The sequence below is a fragment of the Quercus lobata genome, chromosome 5 (genome assembly GCF_001633185.2).
Source record: "Quercus lobata isolate SW786 chromosome 5, ValleyOak3.0 Primary Assembly, whole genome shotgun sequence".
Classification (NCBI taxonomy): Eukaryota; Viridiplantae; Streptophyta; class Magnoliopsida; order Fagales; family Fagaceae; genus Quercus; species Quercus lobata.
Genome location: NC_044908.1, coordinates 19,271,819 through 19,284,670, shown reverse-complemented (window position 1 = coordinate 19,284,670; position 12,852 = coordinate 19,271,819).

Genomic DNA, 12,852 nt, shown 5'->3' with positions numbered 1-12,852 from the left:
ATTCAACCATCTAATTGGCTTTATTCCGTGCCAAATTTGCTTGTAATTCAGCATTTAGTAACCCTGTATTTAGGTGGGTTTGATGTAAGGGTAGTGAGTGAGATAGAGTGAAGATTGCTCAAGAGTGTGCAAGAAAACAGAGACTCGCGGCTGGGACTCGAGGGTGACTCGCGGCTGCAAGCCGTCAGAAGCAGCACACGTGCCAAGCATGCTGGAAGATGAACAGTCATGCTAGCTGGAGCACTACAGGACAAAATAGGACAACTGGCCATACGGTTATCTCGTGACTGGATCTCGCGACTTAGTCAAGCCACGAGCCACCCCTGTTTTGTAAAACCTGACGTTTCACATTCTTCTCTCACTCCAGTATAAATATCCCTTTTACCCACGATTGAGAGAGAGCTTCCAGAGAGAATTTTGAGAGAGAAACCCTAAAGAAAAACAAGATTGTTTCACCCACAATTTATACCTTAGAGTCTCTTCAAATTCCTCAACTCTCTTTCTCTCCATTGTCAAATCCTTGAGAGGCATTATACCAAACCTGGTTCTCACCATCATCATCACTGTGAGATAGTTGTTTGGATTTCTGGGAAGCAGTTAGGAAGGAACCAATCTTCATTGGTTGATGCTATGGTCTAGTAGCGGAATCCGGGAAGCTAGAAAAGAAAAAGGTTTGGTGCAACCTCGTTGGAGCAAGAAGTTTGGAGGGCTTAGGTGCATTGGGTAGATTAGGCTTGGAGGGTCTATTGCTGTCCTTGTATCCCAACTGTATTTTCTAGTGGATTGTTTACCGCTTGGAGGGCGGCGGAGAGGTTTTACGCCGAGGGCTTTGGTTTCCTCTTCGATAACACATCGCGTGTTTGCATCTTCCTTCCTCTCTATCTTTGCCTTTTTATTATCTGCTGTGGATTTTATTTTGTTATGGCTTAGATAGTTTTTAACCAATTTCATATTATAGCATATGTTAAGTTTCCGCACACTAGTTGTTTGACATATTGCTTGAATTGGTTAAGTTGTAATTTGGGGGTCTAAACGTTCAAAGGTGTTTTTACACGTTTTTGAACTTTCAGAAGGAACAAATCTACATTGGTTGATGCTATGGTCAAGTAGCGGAATCCGGGAAGCTAGAAAAGAAATAGGTTCAGCGCAACCTCATTGGAGAAAGAAGCTTGCAAGGCTTAGGTACACTAGGTAGATTAAGCTTAGAGGGTCTATTGCTGTTCATGTATCCCAACTACATTTTCTAGTGGATTACTTACCTCTTGGAGGGCGGCAGAGAGGTTTTACGCCGAGAGTTTCGGTTTCTTCTTCGATAACACATCGTGTGTTGTCCTTGTGTTTGCATCTTCCTTCCCTTAATCTTTGCCTTTTATTTTCTGTTGTGGATGTAATTTTAATTGGCTTAGATTGTTTACCAATTCTGTTTATAGCTTGTGTTCATTTTCCGCACATTAGTTGTTTGTCATAAAACTTGAATTGGTTATTTTGTAATTGGGGGTCTAAACATTCAGGGGTGTTTTATACACTATTTGAACTATCAATTGGTATCAGAGCGGGTACACTTTTAGTGGTTTCATTACTATAGTGTGATCCTTGACCCCTTATTGAGATGGATCGGTTTCAATCCCTAAATGCACCTCCATATTTTGATGGTAGTAATTATGCTTTTTGGAAGGTTCACATGAGAGCATTTCTATGTTCCATTGATGAATCAGTTTGGGATGCTGTTGATATAGGTTGGACAAGGCCTGAGGAAGCCAAATCCACATGGGATAAGGCAGCACTCACCACATCTAATGCTAACAGTAAAACACTTAATGCAATATTTTTTGGTATGTCTCCATATGAGTTTCATAGGATTTCTCACATTACCATTGCCAAAGAAGCATGGGAGATATTGGAGACCACCTACGAAGGCACAAAGAAAGTGAAAGACACCAAGTTGTAGATGCTGACCACTCGGTTTGAGGAGCTAAAAATGAGTGAGGATGAGTCCTTTGACTCTTTCAATAGCAAGTTGAATGAGGTGGTTGTCAGCAAGTTCAATTTGGGAGAGAAAACGGAGGATTCTAAAATTGTAAGGAAGATCTTTCGATCATTGTTGGAAAGTTTTCGTGCCAAAGTGACAGAGATTGAAGAGAGTAAGGACCTTGATGACATCAAAGTCCAAAAGCTGGTTGGTTCTCTTCAGACTTATGAAATGTCGCTGCCCAATCAACGGAAGAGTAAATCTCTTGCTCTTAAGACCATTAATGAAAAGTTGGAAGTCCATGACTTATCGGATGAAGATGTGGTTGACAAAGATGTTGCATATCTTGTGAAAAATTTCCGAAAATTCTTGAAATTCAAGAATAATGGCAAATTTGGTGATAAAGGGAAATTTCAAAGTTCAGGAAGGGAGAAAAGGGAATTCAAAAAGAAAGATGGAAAAGAATCCCAATCTACACAAGATGTCACTTGTTTTGAATGCAACGGGCATGGACATTTTAAGAAAGAATGTCCGAATTATTTGAAATCGAAAGGCAAGGTGTATGCCACGACATTGAGTGACTCGGACTCATCCAACTCAGATTCTGAGGAAAGCTGTGACGGAGAAGGAAATTATTCTGCTTTTATGACTATTGCCCATGTTGAATCTTCAAACGAGTTGAATTTGCTTGTACGAGAACTTGGAGAACATAGTGATGAAGAATCATTGGGAGTTGTTGAAGAATCAGATGCTGAAGAAGATGAAAGCACAACCAATCTTCAAGAGAATTATAACTCACTCCTAGAGAAGTCGGGTGAGTACACAAGAGTGGCCAAGGCAGCTATGAGAAAGATGAAGAAGGCAGAGGAGGACTATAAAAGTATCCTAATTCGCTATAAAGAGGCCAAATGTGAGATAGAAACACTGAATGGTGAGCTTTCAAAAGCCTACACAAAAGTGAGATTTTTTAAGTAAGAGGTTGTGTAAGCAAATGCTAAGATAGAGAGGGTCACCACTAAGAAGCTCGATGATGTTATTTCATCTCAAAAGCATTTTTCAGATAAATTCGGGTTGGGATATACTGGAGGTAGTAGCTCATTTGGCAATATCACTAAAGAAGTGAAGTTTATAAAGGCCAAAGAGTCAGTTGAAGTTGGCCCTACTGCTGAGAAGCCCAAGATAGAGGAGAAGAGGAATGTGGAGAACCAACGGATGGGTGAACAACCCCCGTAATCAATCTGTGGGTAGGTCTGAATCCCGAGCCAAGTCTCGTCCACAATCACAAAGAGGTCCTAGATCGAACTACGTGTGTCATCACTACGGACTTCAAGGGCATACTCGGCTAAATTATCAAAAGCTGAGAGCAATGAATAATGCAACTACTCCAAGGTCACGAGGACCTAGAAATGACAGAAGAAATTGGGCTGGTGAACCATCAAGAGATCAAAGTGGTGATCCCGGAATGATGGACGTGATGAAAATGATTGGTGCTTTCACCAACTACTTGGAAAGCTTCACATGAAGGTTTGAAATCCCTAACTCTCGTACCCAATCCTATAAGGAAATCACCCCAAACGCAAGTGACGTGTGGGTGAAAAAGGATACTCATGCATAAGCATTACAACATGTCCATGCATCAATACTTCCTATGCTTTGTGACTTTGTTTGGGTGCTTGTTTTATTGTGTGGGTTGAAATTTGGTTGTTTGTTTTTGCATTCTATCATTTTTTTTTTGTTGATTTTGATCAATCTTTTCCATCTTATGTGTCAAAAATCCAAAAACCACATAAAAAGTAGAAAATCAAAAAGTTTGATTGACATTGTTGAGTTTTGTCTCAAAACATGTTTTGCCTTGTACATTTGTGCTAATGGCTTTGTGCATTTACGAGCGTATCTTGTTCCTTTGCACTCTTATCACTATGGAAGAAATCTTGAAATCTATGTGACTGTTGTAAATAAATCTTCAAACTTGTCATGAATGATTAGTGAATGGTTATGTTGATCTTGAGACATGCATAGACTTGTGTCTATATATCTTCCCACTCTTTATTTTTTTACTAAAAAGAACTCACCAAATGTAAATCTCCAAATGAAAAGAGATATTGAGCTGAAAAAGCCTGTTGCACATACTAGTATTCGATTAGGAAAAAGGGAAAGCGACCAAAAAATAAAGTGAATGATTATTCAAAAAGCCAAAGGCTATCTCATCAAGGTGAAATATCAAATATCACTCTCACAATGAGAAATGATTGTCTCAAAAGGATCACAAAGATCAAATGTTATGATTGAAAGTGGAGTCAAAATGTAAAGCTCCAAATTATGTAATCAAGTCTTGTGGGAGATTATATATGCATACTTCTATAATTGAGATGAGTCACATAATCTAGTGCTAATTGTGTATGCCTTGATTGAATTGATCATTGAAACTTCACATTAGACTAAGGACTATCTTATTGTTGATACCCACACACAACACACAAGTTTATGTTTAATGAATGTCATATTTATTTGTGTGATTGTACTTGATAAAATGTGTTTTCACATGCTTTTGGAAAGTATTTTGTTCTTCAAAAACTGAAAATTTCAAAAACAGTGTTGCCCTGTTTTGGTGACTCAGTTGCGAGTAAGTCAAGTCGCATGCCACAGTTGTGAGATCGCAGGTCAGTTTTGGCGACTTGTTCGCGAGTGGAAGGTCCAGTCGCGAGGGGTACATAGAGATTTTCACGGCTCAGCTCGCGATTCCCTCACGAGTGAGACTTCCAGTCGCGAAAAACACTTAGAAAATTTTTCAAAACTTTTGGCTTGAAGTGTTTTGGCGGGTGTATCTGGCGACTTACCTCAACCGCGAAAAATGCGTGTTTTGCATAGTAATGGCAGTTTTTAAAATCTTTTTCAGTTTTCCCTCGAATTTTGTGACTATTCACTTTCTCTCTCAACTGTTTCTTTCCCAAACACTTCGTGTAACCCACTTCGAACTCCATTTTTGCTTCATCTCAACTCAAAATCTTCAAGAAAAAGGTATGGGCTTTCATTCTCACACTCAGTATTTCTTGTTTTTGAGCTTTTCCCTCTTGATTATATGTGCTGATATTCTGATTTATGTTGGGTTAGTGTTTCGATATTGTTCTCTGTCCATGCTTAGCTAGTTGAGGCTCTTGGTTTTTATGAACTTGTCTAGATTGCTAGATTTGTTCTTTATCATGTGTCTCTCTCTTAGCTTAGGGTTTGTTGACTGACTTATACCCATCCTGTTTGATCTTATTTTGGTGTGTTGTTGAAAAATGTTTAAGTTTTATTTATTGGGTTTTATTGATTTGTTTTTGTGGTTGTAGATCGTATGTGTGCTTCTGTCTTAAGTATTTTGTGTCATCTCATTCTCATCAAAATATATGTCTCATTGACATATGTTTGTCATTTGGGTGATATTATACTCTGCAGCATTAGAACTCTTCTGCAGATTGTTGGTTGTTCTTGAATATCTACCAATGGGTACACTCTTTTGAGTTATTGGTTTAAGTTTTGAGGCTTTTCTTTTGTACCTGTCTTTGTGCCATCTTTGGTCTTATTGCTCTACACTCATCTCTTTATGACACTAACAGAGTACTAATTTGTTTTACACATGTACTGTACTTTGTTGTTGTGGCTTTTTCTGCTTGTTTACAGATGGCTCCTTCATCCCCAAAGAAGAAAACACCTGCCAAGAAAGCAGATAAGAGAATGAAAATGGACCCTAATCTGTTTAGGTCTGTTTCCCATTTTGAGAGATATAAGAATTTTTTCTTAAAGGCAAGAATCATACAAGAAAGGTTTGTGGATTTGGAGAACTTGAGAAACACCTTTATCCCTAGTTGTTTTGAGGGGAGAGGATGGGACAAGCTGCTGAGTGATTTACCAGTTGTGTGTGAACCCCTGATTAGGGAGTTTTACTCCAATGTTGTGATAAGGGAAGAAGAGTTGAGCTGTTGGGTTAGAGGAACATAATTTACCTTAGATGCACATGACATTGATGATGTGCTAGGTCTTGAGGGGTTAGAAGATCATGAGTTCATCAATTATAAAGATAGGATGCTTTCTATAGAAACTGTACAGCAAAGGATTGGTGGATAGACAGAAGGGAAATGCCTCAATACCACAGCCTTTCCAGTGGACATGAGGTGTCTCACTATTATCATGATGTTCAACCTGTATCCTATAAAGAAGTTTTCTACAATTAACAATGCCAGAGCTATTTTTCTGATGGAGCTCAAGGAAAAGGCATTCATTGATATGAGCTCCCACATATTTGATACAATTGTGGATGAGACTAGAACCACTTCTAGACCAAAACTGATCTTCCCTAGTCTGCTCATGAGGATTTTCAGAAAGAAGGGTGTTGTAATCCCTTGAGACATCAGTCCTATGTCTACACCTTCAGCAATTAACAAGCAAACCTTCAAGAGGATAAGTGTTCATCTTCCAGGTGAAGAAGATGAAGGTGATGATGGAGAGGGTGTCCCAATGGAGACTGAGGCAGAGGCAGCAGGTCAGGCATCAACTTCAACACCTAGAAGGAGTGGCAAGAGGACTAGAGCATCAACTTCTTCAGATATACCTCCAGATGCATTTCAGATCATTCTGGAAAGACTTGATGGAATCAGAGAAGTCCATACTGAGCAGTTTGAGAAGATAGCAGCCATGCAGGACCAGCTTGATGTTCTCTCAGCAAAATTTGACAGCTTCACCACATATCATGGACAATGACCCTTTGGCCATTCCGGTTGAAAGTTCAAATCATGTAAAAACAACCTTGAACGTTTAGACCCCCAATTTACAAATTACCAATTCAAGCTTTATATCAAACAATTAATGTGCGGAATATGAACAAAAGCTTAATACAGAATTGGTAAACAATTTAAGTCAATTAAAATCACATCCACAGCAGAAAATAAAAGGTAAAGATAAAGGGAAGAGAGATGCAAACACAAGGACAATACATGATGTGTTATTGAAGAGGAAACCGAAGCTCTCGGCGTAAAACCTTTCCGCCGTCCTCCAAGCGGTAAACAATCCACTAGAAAATGTAATTGGGATACATGAACAGCAATAGACCCTCCAAGCCTAATCTACCCAGTGTACCTAAGCCCTCCAAACTTCTTGCTCTAACGAGGTTGCATCGAACCTATTTCTTTTCTAATTTTCCGGATTCCGCTACTTGACCATAACATCAACCAATGTAAATTGGTTCCTTCCTAACTGCTTCCTAGAACACCAAATAGCCCTCTCACAGTAATGGATATGGTGAGAAAATGTTTTAGTAAAATGCCTCTCAAGGATTTAACAATGGAGAGGAAGAGAGTTGAGGAATTTGAAGAGTCTCTTATGTAAAGATTGTGGATGAATCAATCTTGTTTTACTTTAGAGTTTCTCTCTCAAAAGTCTCTCTGGAAGCTCTCATTCTTTCGTGGGTATAAGAGGTATTTATACTAGGGTGAGAATGGAATGTGAAACGTCAGGTTTTTCAAAACAGGGCTGGCTCGCGGCTTAGCCTCACGACTTGACTGAGTCACGAGATCTAGCCGCGAGATAACAGAACGACCAGTTGTCCTATTTTGTCCTGTAGTGCTCCAGCTAGCATGACGCTTCAACTTCTGGCATGCTTGGCACGTGTGCTGCTTCTGGCGGCTTGCAGCCGCGAGTCACCCGCGAGATCCAGTCTCGAAACTCTGTTTTCTTGCACACTCTTGAGCATTCAACACTCTATCTCACTCACTATCCTTACAACAAACCCACCTAAATACAGGGTTACTAATTGCTGAAATACAAGCAAATTTGACACGGAATAAAGCCAACAAGATGGTTGATTAAATTCAACCTTACAATCTCCCCCTTTGGCTATTCCATGACAAAACCCTAAAATAGACTCTAGACTTAACATGTGAGTTGGGAACAGTTGAGCAAAACTCACTCACACCTAATTCTAGAAATTGTGAGGCACTTGAATCATATGAACATGAAACTCCTGAAACACAACAATACACCATGATCATTGTATGCAGAAAACATGAAATGCATATGAAATAGGCATAAAGTGATCAAGCAAAGATGAAGTTAAGAAACAAATCATGGCTTGATCAAACAAGTAATCACTACAAGGTAGTGATCACAATGCTCATTCACACTTGGAATGAACACTTGAACATACAAGCTAACAAAAACAATGCAAGTTACTTGTATGCCCAACACTTAACCAATGCATAATACACTAAGTAAATGCATCTAGGAACAATCCTATAAGGGCACAAGGGTGACAGTACTTAACAAGAAAATGCATGACATTTAGATAGAAGTACTGATTTAACAAAAACATAGAGGCTGCATAAAGTATGGTACAAACCATAAAGCCTACAAGTAACCCTAAAAGCTTACAAAAGTGACATGGGTACAAACTACATTATAAACTGAAAAACATCAACAATATATATAGTAAACCAAGTTTCAAAACCATCCCTGAGTTAGAAACAAACATACACCAAAGCCATAGTGTATCAAACCCATAATAACAACAAATCATCCAAAACATAATCCTATAACTTAAAAGGTAACAAAAATATGTGTGGAGTAAGGTAACAAAAATATGTGTGGAGTAACTCCCCCTATTACTATGCACACTTCCCTTTGAACTTTCTCCCCCTTACTATATGCTTTCCCCATTTTTGGCACGAATAGTTAAAGGCTGTCGTCTAACTTTTGTTGAATAGCTTCTAGCTGATTCTCCATGGTCTTGAGTCGCATCTGAACATGGTTGTTGGTGGAGTAGAGAAGTGTCACTATTTCCTCAATGCGCTTCTGAATACTTTCAAGCAAACTACCCTCTCTATCAATTTGAGGATTAGACTGTACTTGTGGAGTGCTAGTTTGTTGAACTTCAGGAATGACACGCGAAGTGGGGGTGGTATGTACATGTGTCTCTGACTCAGGAGCAGATGGAGTAACTAGAGAGATGTGTGCATTTTTTGGTGTTTTAGAGGAATGACTTTTATTGGCTTATAGAGTGAACATGGAAATTGGACGAAGACGGGGCATCATTTTTCCATCTGAGGGAGGATTAATACCTTCACGAAGAATGAACTTCATGATGAGACTGCAAAATGGAATACATCCTCGTGCTGCTGATCTAACTGTGGTCTTCCTTATAGTTTGAAAGATGTGGGCACAAATATCAATGGGGGCTCCTGTAATAAGATCACAAAGGAATTCAGCTCTTTCGAGATTGATGAAATTCGTGTTGGACAGCGGGTATAGATTGGAGAACATGATCAGCTTTAGTGTAGTCAACTCCGGTGTAAACTTGGCAGTGCTTATGGATGTGCCTGTACTAGAGACTTCATGGTCAGGTCCAAGAACTTGTAGAATGTCTTGAGTCTCTGGAGTTCGATCATCGTACGGAGTTAGATCCACATTCTGAGGTCTAGTGATGCGAAGAATATTAGCTATGGAGTTCGGGGTGATGATAAACTCCTTTTCTCTGACCCAGCAAATTAGCTCAACTCCAAGGTCACTTGTATTAGAGTAGCATTTCTTAACCAGTTCATCCATTGGGTCTTTAAAATTCCCGAACAAGTTTGCCCAATCTCTTGACTCAAAGATCCAAGGGACAAAAGTGGTCCCCAAGGTGTCAAACTCAACCACACGTTCCACTATAGGAGATGCCCTGTCAAAGATGTTTGAGTAGATGTGTGAGGTAAGTGGGGTTCTAAATCTCTCACAATTAGAGTCATTGGATGACTGAGATGAAAGTCGAGTCCATTTAGCTATCGGGGTTGATGAATCATCAGTTACAACATCTTTGCCTTTAAAGGATCGACGAGACATCTGCAAGAGAGCAGGTAGACAGCAAAGAACCAAAAACAACACCACAAATGACAAATATCAACTTGATTAGATTCAGATATGAATGTAAACCATAGAAATCACACACAATTTCAAACATAAGTCATGTCAATATAGAATGAGGCAGGTGCATCAAAATGGTGAAAGTGCAATAGAGCACAGAGTAAGACAAACTTATAGATAACTGTCAATAAGACAATCTACCATGAGTCTGAAATGCACAATGAAAACCACATACAACCAAAATAGAGCAAATGGCAGTGGGACATAACAAACTGAAAATTAAATGTTTTAAGGTAATACACTCAAGACAGAAGCACACACATGTTATGTCAACATAAAAACATAGTGATACAAGATAGGCAATCCAAAACCATAGACATAATTAAACTCTCACACTCACAAACGGAGTAAAACCCAAAAAAACACCAAACCCATTTCCCAAATGAGTATGAAAACCAACAAACGCCAAAGCATAGAAAAAAAAATAAGTACAATGTGACCAACAAAAAGACATCAAATGAAATCAGCATCAAACACAATCAACCATACCTAGCACTCTAAGAGTAAAACGTTCGAACACAATATGACAAAAAAAATAACAACTCAAAAAGGCAAGAAAATAATACTCAAAACATAAAATATGAAGTGAGGGAGAGAAGACCGAGAAGACCCATACCTTTTCTTGATGATTTTGAGAAGAAATGAAGCAACAATGGTGTTCGAAAATGGAGACATGGAGTGTTTGGGTAAGAACAATTGAGAGAGAAAATGAACAGTCACAAAAAGTTCGAGGGAAAAACTGAAAAAGATTTTAAAAACTGTCCTTACTGTGCAAAACACGCGTTTTTCGTGGCTTAGGAAAGTTGCCAGATAGTAGCCAGTAACACCTGCCAAAACACATCAAGTCAAAAGTTTTGAAAAATTTTCTAAGTATTTTTTGCGACTGGAAGTTTCACTTGCAAGTGAGTTGTGAGTTAAGCCGCGAAAATCTTTATGTACCCCTCGCGACTGGACCTTCCACTCACGAACAAGTCGCCAAAACAAACCCGCGATCTCGCGACTATGGCATGCAACTTGACTGACCTGCGACTGAGTCCCCAAAACAGGACACACTGTTTTTGAAGATTTTTAGTTTTTGTAAAAACAAAACACTTTTCTAAAAACAATTTAAACACTCAAAAATCTTTTTGTGTTTGAATTAACAAAGATTGAGCATGTGAAAACACATTTTATCAAATACAATCACACAAATGAATATGGCATTCATTGAATATAAACTTGTGTGTTGTGTGTGGATATCAACAATGAGATAGTCTTTAGTCTAATGTGAAATTTCAATGATCAATTCAACCAAGGCATACACAATTAGCACTAAATCATGTGACCCATCTCAATTATTGAAGTATATATATATGACCTCCCACATGACTTGATAACATAACTTGGAGTTTTATATTTGACTCCACTTTTAAGCATAACATTTGATCTTTTTGATCATTTTGAAATAGTCACCTTTCCTTGTGAGAGTGATATTTGATATTTCACCTTGATGATATAGCCTTTGGCTTTTGAATAATCATAAACTTTATTTTTGGTCGCTTTTCCTTTTTCCTAGTCAAATACTAGTTTGTGCGACAGGCTTTTGCAGCTCAAAATCTCTTTTCATTTGGAGATTTACATTTGGTGAGCTCTTTTTAGCAAAAACAAAAAATAAAGAGTGGGAAGATATATAGACACAAGTCTATGCATGTCTTAAGATCAATAAAACCATTCACTAATAATTTATAACAAGTTTGAAGATCTATTTACAACAATCACATAGATTTTAAGATTTCTTCCACAGTGATAAAAGTGCAAAGGAACAAGCTATGCTCGAAAATGCACAAAGCCATTAGCACAAAGGTATAAGACAAAACATGTTTTGAGACAAAACTCAACAATGTCAATCAAACTTTTTGATTTTCTATTTTTATGTGGTTTTTGGATTTTTGACACATAAGAAGAAAAAGGTTAATCAAAAACAAAAATGAACAAAAGTATGCATAAACAAACAAACAAACAAACATCCACCAACATAATCAATAAGCAAACAACCAAACATAGTCACAAAGTATAGGAAGTATTGATGCATGGACATATTATAATGCTTATGCATGAGTACCCTTTTTCACCCACACGTTACTTGCGTTTGGGGTGATTTCCTTATAAGATTGGGTACGGGAGTTAGGGCTTTCAAACCTTTGTGTGAAGCTTTCCAAGCAGTTGGTGAATGCACCAATTATCTTCATCACGTCCATCATTCTGGGATCACCGTTTTGATCTCTTGATGGTTCACCAGCCCAATTTGTCCTATCATTTCTAGGTCCTCGTGACCTTTGAGGAGTTGCACTATTCATTACTCTCAGCTTTTGACAATTTGGTCGAGTATGCCCTTGAAGTCCGCAGTGATGAGACACATAATTTGATCTAGGACCTCTTTGTGGTTGTGGACAAGACTTGGCTTGGGATTCAGACCTGCCCACAAATTGATTACGGGGATTTAATAACCGTTCGTTCTCCACATTCCTCTTCTCCTCTATCTTGGGCTTCTCAGCAGTAGGGCCAACTTCAACTGGCTCTTTGGCCTTTATAAACTTCGCTTCTTTTGTGACATTGCCAGATGAGCTACTCCCTTTGGTATATCCCAACCCGGATTTTTCTGAAAAATGCTTTTGAGATGAAATAACATCATCTAGCTTCTTGGTGGAGACCCTCTCTATCTTGGCATTTGCTTGCACAACCTCTTGCTCAAGAAATCTCACTTTTGTGTAGGCTTCTGACAGCTCACCATTCAGTGTTTCTATCTCACACTTGGCCTCCTTATAGCGAATTAGGAGACTTTTATAGTCCTCCTCTGCCTTCTTCATCTTTCTCACAGCTGCCTTTGCCACCCTTGTATACTCACCTGACCTATCCAGGAGTGAGTTATAATTGTCTTGAAGATTGGCTGTGTTTTCATCTTCTTCTGCATC